General features: G+C 38.1%; 1 pseudogene; it reads left to right on the top strand.

Moving 5' to 3' along the window:
• The first annotated feature begins 4865 nt into the window (after positions 1 to 4865).
• On the top strand, positions 4866 to 9855 carry LOC109559958 (eukaryotic initiation factor 4A-I pseudogene; annotated as a pseudogene).
• The last annotated feature ends 331 nt before the right edge of the window (positions 9856 to 10186 follow it).

Here is a 10186-nt window from a genome sequence, read left to right as displayed (position 1 = left end):
GAATACTAATTAGGTAAAGAAATGATTAGAATACAGAAACATAGACAGGAGAATTTAGTACAATGTACGACAGGGACTTTCTAAGAGGCAAGAATTTGTGATTCAAATCTGCAATACCCAATGTGTCTTGCTCTTTTGTTCTCTAATGGAAAATCTTTACATCCCTCTAACATCACTCACGTTTACATCTATTACACAAGGCTATCCAGGGGTGACCTATAATATCAAAAATGGCTAGTACATGTTGAGTACATACTAAATGCCCAACATGGCTCTAAGTGCTTTTCTTCTTAATTAATGCTCAGGAAAATCCTTTTGAGTATGAATTATTATTCCCCTCACTTTATAGTTGAGGAAACTAAGGTCCAGAAGGAACTGGACCTGAGACATAGCTCTCTAGTCAGAAGTTATGCTCTCATTCATCATATGGTATGGTCTCCTTTTTGGCTTAAAATATTTTGCCTTCACCTTCATCCTTGTGGGATTTATGTAACTTTGGTATTTGCTCATCAGATAATATAAATAAAGACCCAAGACATATCCTTTGTGCTAAGCTATCCAAAACTTCTGTCCCTAACTGAAAATTTTAAAGGCTCATGAGAGGGGGAAACAGTGGAAACAGTGTCAGACTTTATTTTGGGGGGCTCCAAAATCACTGCAGATGGTGACTGCAGCCATGAAACTAAAAGACGCTTACTCCTTGGAAGGAAAGTTATGACCAACCTAGATAGCATATTCAAAAGCAGAGACATTACTTTGCCAACAAAAGTCCATCTAGTCAAGTCTATGGTTTTTCCAGTGGTCATGTATGGATGTGAGAGTTGGACTGTGAAGAAAGCTGAGCACCTAAGAATTGATGCTTTTGAACTGTGGTGTTGGAGAAGACTCTTGAGAGTCCCTTGGACTGCAAGGAGATCCAACCTGTCCATCCTAAAGGAGATCAGCCCTGGGTGTTCTTTGCAAGGAATGATGCTAAAGCTGGAACTCCAGTACTTTGGCCACCTCATGCGAAGAGTTGACTCATTGGAAAAGACTCTGATGCTGGGAGGGACTGGGGGCAGGAGGAGAAGGGGACGACAGAGGATGAGATGGCTGGATGGCATCACTGACTCGATGGACATGAGTCTGAGTGAACTCCGGAAGTTGGTGATGGACAGGGAGGCCTGGCGTGCTGCAATTCATGGGGTCGCAAAGAGTTGGACATGACTGAGTGACTGAACTGAACTGAACTGAGAGGGTTCCATAGACAACACATGTCAAATGATCTAAATTAAAATAGCCACAAAATGTATACAAAGATTGGTGGACTTATCCACATACTTTCCTGATAATGATCTAATAGTTGTCATGGATTGTGGGCTGTTGAGGTGATGAGAGGAGACAGAATTTTAAGGAAATATAAAATGATAAAATGTGGAAAGAGCTTTAAAAAATTATAAAACCATTCATCCAAAGGTACCTACTTCAACATACCTACTTTGTATCAGAATATATTCTAAAATTCGCTATATAAAAATCACCTGATTTTCTCTTCTTATCTGAAGGAATACAAGTGGCTAGAACTAATATAAAGGCACAGTTGCAGAAACTTTTTAAAATCAGATTTACCAGACAAGTACAAAAAAAAAAAATTGCGGTGTGAAAGATGAAACAGAAAAAGTGCCTTCTAAGGTAGACAGAGCAGCTTGGACTTTAACTTACAAAATTAAGGCCAGTTGAGTTGCTTAAGATCACATTAGTCAGGGACAGTGGGACTACAAGCTGTGTTTTGTCTGCCGTGCATCCTCTATCAGCGTTCAGAAGCTAACAGCTGGAAGTCAGTTTAGAAGTATCAGGTTCAGCCCTCCTTATCGCTTCTTTTCCTAGAAAAATAAAAATTAGTAAGGCAGAAATGGTGAATTGGTTTATACATGACCTAATTAGTGACAGAAACAGGTTTCCTAACCTCCTAACTCCAAGGCCAATGTTTTTTCTGCAACTGAATACTTGTCTACTCAAAGGTTCCAGTCTGGCAAAATTTGATCCTATGAGAAACTAAGGTTATTGTCATTTTCTCCTCTTTGTTACCAGAAATTTCTTATGATCCTTTAAAAACTTAAAAGGAACCAATGACATGATGGTGGCTGGGGAGGAGGTGGATGGGATCAGTGAAAAAGAACAGCCTCGGGTAAAGAAGAGCATTTACCACTGATACCGTTTAGAATTGTCAGCATGTGGTAATAATAAAAGCAAGATCATATTTTGGTCAGTTTTATTACATTTTCCAATTTAAAACAACACACTGTCTTATTGCCAAAACATGGAGTGGCAATTCAAAACTGTGTCAGTATTAGAACATGTTTCTCTGGGCTCTGGAAAGCACAAAAAGGACAAAAGAAGCAAATACACCCAAGCAGTAAATTACACCCAATGTAAAATGATCTCCACTTCCCAGTAAGAAGACCCTACAAATAAAAAATTTTGGCTCCCTTGATAATATAACATTTTAGGACTGTAGATGAAACAGTAAAATCACTCCATAAAAGTAGAATTTGTTCATTTAGTTATATATGTATTTTAAATTACTTGTGTCAATTCAGTTCAGTTGCTTAGTCATGTCCAACTCTTTGTGACCCCGTGGACCGCAGCACGCCAGGCCTCCCTGTCCATCACCAACTCCTGGAGCTTGCTCAAATTCATGTCCATTGAGTCAGTGATGTCATCTAACCATCTCATCCTCTGTCCTCCCCCTTCTTCTGCCTTCAATCTTTCCCAGCATCAGGGTCTTTTCCAGCGAATCAGGTGTATGATGTAAAAATCATGTAAAATAACAACAAACATGGCAATTTTAAAACACTGAATTTTTCCCCATCCTTACACTGCACAAAACTATTTATTCAAGCTCTTAACATGCAACCTTGATAGCATTGCCTTCCTAATCACTAGAACCACTGAACAGTTTCCACAGTATGTAATCTTCATTTCCTTCTAAATTACTACATATTTCACATTTTATTTGAATATCTGTAGGAAGCTATCTCCAGAAATTTTACACAAGACAAAATTAGTCAACCCATAAACTTTAAAAAATTTGTTTAAATTGGAGTATAATGCTTTACAATGTTGTGTTAGTTTCTCCTGTACAACAACATGAATCAGCCATCAGTTCAGTTCAGTTCAGTCACTCAGTCATGTCCGACTCTTTGCGACTCCATGAACCACAGCATGCCAGGCCTCCCTGCCCATCACCAACTCCCAGAGTTCACTCAAACTCATGTCCATTGAGTCGGTGATGCCATCCAGCCATCTCGTCCTCTGCCGTACCCTTCTCCTCCCGCCCTCAATCTTTCCCAGCATCAGGGTCTTTTCAAATGAGTCAGCTCTTTGCATCAGGTGGTCAAAGTATTGGAGTTTCATCTTCAACATCAGTCCCTCCAATAAACACCCAGGACTGATCTCCTTTAGGATGGACTGGTTGGATCTCCTTGCAGTCCAAGGGACTCTGCAAGAGTCTCTCCAACACCACAGTTCAAAAGCATCAATTCTTTGGTGCTCAGCTTTCTTCACAGTCCAACTCTCACATCCATATATGACTACTGGAAAAACCATAGCCTTGACTAGACGGACCTTTGTTGGCAAAGTAATGTCTCTACTTCTTAATATGCTATCTAAGTTGGTCATAACTTTTCTTTCAAGGAGCAAGCATCTTTTAATTTCATGGCTGCAGTCACCATCTGCAGTGATTTTGGGGCCCAGAAAAATAAAGTCAGCCACTGTTTCCACTGTTTCCCCATCTATTTGCCATGAAGTGATGGGACCAGATGCCATGATCTTCATTTTCTGAATGTTGAGCTTTAAGCCAACTTTTTCACTCTCCTCTTTCACTTTCATCAAGAGGCTCTTTAGTTCCTCTTCACTTTCTGCCATAAGGGTGGTGTCATCTGCATATCTGACGTTATTGATATTTCTCCCAGCAATCTTGATTCCACCTTGTGCTTCATCCAGCCCAGTGTTTCTCATGATGTACTCTGCATATAAGTTAAATAAGCAGGGTGACAATATACAGCCTTGACGTACTCCTTTTCCTATTTGGAACCAGTCTGTTGTTCCATGTCCAGTTCTAACTGTTGCTTCCTGACCTGTATACAGGTTTTTCAAGATGCAGGTCAGGTGGTCTGGTATTCCCATCTCTTTCAGAATTTTCCATAGTTTATTGAGATCTACACAGTCAAAGGCTTTGGCATAGTCAATAAAGCAGAAATAGATGTTTTTCTCGAACTCTCTTGCTTTTTCAATGATCCAGCAGATGTTGGCAATTTGATCTCTGGTTCCTCTGCCTTTTCTAAAACCGGCTTAAACATCTGTCCCCTCCCACTCGAGCCTCCCTCCCAGCCCCACCATCCCACTCCTCTACATCATAACAGAGCACTGAACTGAGCTCCCTGTGCTATACCGCAGCTTCCCACTAGTTATCCGTTTTACAAATAGTAGTATACAGATGTCAGTGCTATTATTTCAATTTTTCCCACCCTCTCCTTCCCTCTGCTGTGTCCACAAGTCTATATTTCTGTCCTGCAAATAGGTTTATTTGTACCATTTTTCTAGATTCCATATGTATTTTATAATATACAATATTTGCTGTTTTCTTTCTGACATAATTCTCTCTGTATGACAGACTCTAGGTTCATCCACAACACTACAAATGACCCAATATCATTCTTTTTCATGGCTGAGTAACATTTCCCTGTTATAAGCCCAACGTATTATTTATCCATTTATCTGCCAATGGACATTTAGGTTGCTTCCATGTCCTGGTTATTGTAAATAGTGCTGCAATGAACACTGGGGTACATGTGTCTTTTTGAATTATGATTTTCTCAGGGTATATGACCTGTAGTGGGAATGCTGGGTCATATGGTAATTTTATTCAAAGTTTCTTAAGGAACCTTCATACTGTTTTCTACAGCAGTTGTATCAGTCTACATTCCCATCAACAGTACAAGAAGGATCCTGTTTCTCGACATCTTCTCCAGCATTTATTGTTTGTAGATATGCCATGATTAAGTGGAGATTACACCAATGATGCAAGGAATCTTCAATACATGCAAATAAATCAATGTGATAAAACCATACTAACAAATTGAAAGATAAAAAATATGATAATTTCAATAGAATGCAGCAAATCTTTTGACAAAATTCAACACCCATTTAGCTCTCAAAAAATTGAGCATAGAAGGAACTTACCTCAACATAATAAAGGCCATATATGACAAACTCACATTGAAAATTATTCTTAATGGTAAAAACCTGAAAGTATTTCCTCTAAGATCACAAACAAGACAAGGCTGCTCACTCTCACCATTATTATTTGGCATAGTTCTGGAAGTCCATAGTTCTGGAAGTTCATGGCAATCAGAGAAGAAAAAGAAATAAAAGGAATCCAGATTGGAAAAGAAGAAGTATAACTATTACTGTTTGCAGATGACATGATACTATATACAGAAAATTCTAAAGATGGCATCAGAAAACTACTAGAGCTAACCAATGAATTCAATAAAGTCACAGGATACAAAATTAATACACAGAAATCTCTTGCATTCCTATACACTAACAGCAACAAATCAAAAAGAGAAATTAAGGAATAATCCCATTCAACATATCAAAAAGAATAAAATACTTAGAAATAAATATACCTAAGGAGAAAAAAGATCTGTATGCAGGAAACAGTGAAAGAAATCAAAGACAACACAAAGAGATGAAGAGATATACCATGTCTTTGGATTGGAAGAATCAATATTGTGAAAATAATTATACTACCTAAAGCAATCTACAGATTTAATGCAATTCCTATCAACTTACCAATGGAATTTTTCATAGAAATCAAATAAAAATTTTATAATTTTAATGAAAACACAAAAGACCCCAAATAGCCAAAGCAATCTTAAGAAAGAAAAATGGAATCAGCCTTCCTGACTTCAGACTATACTACAAAGCTACAATAATCAAGATGGTGTGGTACTGGCACAAAAACAGAAATATAAATCAATGGAACAGGATAGATAGACTAGAAATAAACCCACACACCTATGGACACCTTACCTTTGACAAAGGAGGCAAGAATATACAATGGAGAAAATAGAGCCTCTTGAATAAATGGTGCTGGGAAAACTGGACATCTATATGTAAAAGAATGAAATAGAAGACTTCCTAACACCATACACAAAAATAAGTTCAAAATGGATTAAAAACTTAAATGTAAGGCCAGAAACTATAAAGCTCTTAGTGAAAACATAGGTAGTACACTCTTTGACATAAATTGCAGCAATATCTTTTTTGACCCACCTCCTGGAGTAATGGTAATAAAAACAAACAGGACCTAATTAAACTTAAAAACTTTTGCACAGCAAAAGAAACCATAAACAAGATGCAAAGACAGCCTTCAGAGTAGGAGAAAATATCTGAAAGTGAAGCAACTGACAAAGGATTTATCTCCAAAATATACAAGCAGCAAATGCAGCTCAATTAAAAAAAAAAAAAAAACAAAACAGACATTTTAATTAGAGAAATGCAAGCCCATATACTTTTAAATAGTGACTTTCATTTGGTTTTGTTTTTAGTTTTTACTTTAGTTGAAAATTTTTTGCTGGAAAGTTTTACTGTATTGCTTTTGAAAGTGACCTTTGAAAGGCTTATTTTAAGCAATATCCAACCTTGAAATCCAACCAAGGAATAATTACTAAATCCTTGAATATCATGCCTCCATTTTAACCTAATCTGTAAATGACCTCACCTTATCTTTGGGCATAGAAGTTAAATCATTCAGTCTCAAGCTGGCATTAAGAAGAAAGCAATGACACACAGTGCTGTGGGAGAATATAAAGATCTCTCTGCTTTCACTTTAAGAGTATTAACAGTAAATTTGATAAGAAAGATTTGGACTAATAAATGAAAACAAATCCAAATACCTGTGGAATAGACTATGCTGTGAAAACTTTGACTGTTGATTAAATTATTCACTTTTAATTTTTAGGCTAGGCAGAGTATTAGAATTTTTAAAAATGAGAGAAATGTAACTCTTATCTTTAGCCTTCTATGGCACCTTGAACAAATCAACTAGACTTGTTGGGTTTATTTTCTTAACTGTAAAATGAGATGCTTAAATCCCAGGTTCTTATAAAATTCTATGAAGATGACATTTTAAAAAGTTATGTGAAAAAGACATCTGAATTTAACTATCTGTCAAAAGACATATTCAGAGTACACGAACCATCTAAAAAGCAAAAAAAAAAAAAAAAGGGGGGGGGGAACAATTCATATTTTTAACAATAAGTAAAGACTTGAAAAGGCACTTCAGAAGAAAAGGACATTCATATTTCCAATAAGCACATGAAAAGATGCTCATCTTTGGTCATAAGAAATGCAAACTGAAAATGCAATGTGATAAAACTACATCCCACTAGGATGATTTTTTTTTTTTTTATTACCAAATATTTGCAAAGACATAGAGCAAATGGAACTAATGGGAATGTAAAGTGGTACAGCCATCTCATAAAACTGTCAGTATCTGCTAAATCTGAACATGATCCAGCACTTCCACTCTTAGGTGTATGTCAAACAACATAAAATATTCATAGCAGCTTTATGCATAACAGACAAATCTAGAAACAACCTCAATGCCCACCAGTAGTAGAATGAGTAAACTAATTATAATGTTGTATACTGAAACTTATATACAATTATGAAAAAGACTGAATTACTGCTACATTCAACAGCATGCATGAATCTCAGAGACATTAATAATGTGCAAAAGAAACCAGACACAAAAGAATATTTCATTTACATGCAGTTCAAAGACAAGCAAAATTAATCCTTGGTGACACAAATCAAAATATGGTAACCTTTGGGAGCAGAATACTGATTGGGAGGCTGAGAATGTTTTAAATTTTGATTTAGGTTGTAGTTGTATGGTTTTATTCATTTATAAAATTGCATTAAGCTTTATTATACCTATTGTCAATTAAAAATAGATTTATAAAAATTTATCATTTTACAGTATTATATGATGTCATATGAATTATAAGATGATTGCTGCTTGACAGGAAATCTATGACAACCTAGATGGTGTGTTAGAAAGCAAAGACATCACTTTGCCAACAAAGGTCCATATAGGCAAGGCTGTGGTCTTTCAGTAGTCATGTACAGAGAGAGCTGGACCATAAAGAAGGTAGAGTACTGAAGAACTGATGCTTTCAATCTGTGGTGCTGGAGAAGACTTAAGAGTCCCTTGGACAGCAAGAAAATCAATCTTGAAATAAATCAACCCTGAATACTCACTGGAAGGACTGACACTGAAACTGGAGCTTCAATACTTCAGCCACCTGATGTGAACAGCCGACTCACTGGAAAATACTCTGATGCTGGGAAAGATTGAAGGCAGAAGGAGAATAGGGCAACAGAGGATGAGATGGTTAGATGGCATCACTAATTCAATGGACATTAGCTTGGGCAAACTCTGGAATATGGTGAGAGACAGGGAAGCCTGGCATGCTGCAGATCAGGGGGTCTTGAAGAGTCAGACACAACTTGGCAACTGAACAGTAACATGATGTCAAAAAATTCACTCCCCAAATTTTTATGAGTGAAAAAAGATAGATCTGAAGTTTGCTAATTAATTCAGTAAGGATCAGGTCTGCACATCAAGATTCCCAATCAGAGAAAATAGCCCCATTTGGGATGAAGCCATAAGGCATCATCAAGAGTAACAAGAGATTGGTGACAACTTTGATGACATGAACCTCTCTGAGTGCCTCCTCCATGACATCTACACCTATGGTTTTGAGACACCTTCTGCCATCCAGCTCTGAACCATTCTTCATTTTATCAAGGACTATGATGTGACTGCTCAAGCCCAATCTGGGATTGGTAAAATGGCAACCTTTGCCATATCAATTCTGCAACAGAATGAATTGGATCTAAAGACCACCAGGCCTTGGTCCTAGCAGCCATTCAGAGTTGGCTCAGCAGATACAGAAGGAAGTCACAGCATTAGGAGATTATATGGGCGCCCCCTGCCATGCCTCCATTGGGCGTACACCCACTGCGAGTACTACTGTGTGTGCTGAGGGGCAGAAGTTACAAGTAGAAGCTCTCATTTCACTGTGGGTACCCTAGGCCATAGGTTTGATATGCTTAACCAGAGACACGTTTCTCTCAAACACATCAAGATATTTATAAGAGATGAAGTTGATGAAATGATTAAGGACCAGAAGATCTATGACATATTCCAAAAGCTTAATAGCAAAAGCCAGGTGGTTCTGCTGTCAGCTACAATGCCTTCCAGTGTGCTTGAAGTGATCAAGTTCATGAGGGATTCAATTCAAATTCTTGTCAAGAAAGAAGAGTTGACACTGGAGGGTATCCACCAATTCCACATCAATGTGGAACGACAGAAGTGGAAATCAGACTCACTGTGTGACTTAAACAAAACCTTGACCATTACACAGGCTGTCATCTTCAACACCTGAAGGAAGGCCCACTGGTTCACTAAGAAGATGCAAACCTGAGACTTCACTGTCTCTGCCATGAGTAGAGATATGAACCAAAAAATGAGATGTAATCATGAGGGAGTTCCCCTCTGGCTCTAGCAGAGTATTGATTACCATTGACCTACTGGCTACAGGTATCAATGTGCAGCAGGCTTCCTTAGTCATAAACTATGACCTTCCCACCAACAGTAAAAATTGCGTCCATATGATCAGTCATGGTGAACGTTTTGGTTGTGATAGTGTGGCTATTAACATGGTGACAGGCCTTGGAGACAACTTCTGCAACACCTCTAATGAAGAGCTTGCCCTCAGTGTAGCTGACCACATCTGACAGCAGCTGTTCTACTATCTAGCCCCAGCCAGGAGTCGACCTTTGGGGGACCAAGGAGCAGCAAGAAGGGGGAGGAAGGGAGCCAAGGCCCGGACATCTCACCATTTTTTTTCTTTGAATAAATGTTGCTTTTTGAGGCAAAAGAAGGAACCATGAATATGCTGGACACCTTTTCTTTGGGGGAGGCCCAAAAACAATAATCACTTTCCCTAACCTAGTCAGCCTCTGGACTCCAGAGGCTCTCTCTACCCTAACTGAACTCTTCTGGAAATTGTTCAAGAGTGGGGAGGGGGCTGTAAGCTGTCACTCATTTCACATGCTGGACCAAATC

This window comes from Bos indicus, chromosome 6 (assembly GCF_029378745.1).
Source record: "Bos indicus isolate NIAB-ARS_2022 breed Sahiwal x Tharparkar chromosome 6, NIAB-ARS_B.indTharparkar_mat_pri_1.0, whole genome shotgun sequence".
Classification (NCBI taxonomy): domain Eukaryota; kingdom Metazoa; phylum Chordata; class Mammalia; order Artiodactyla; family Bovidae; genus Bos; species Bos indicus.
Note: the sequence above shows the minus strand (reverse complement) of the source record. Positions and strands in the feature narration are given on the sequence as shown.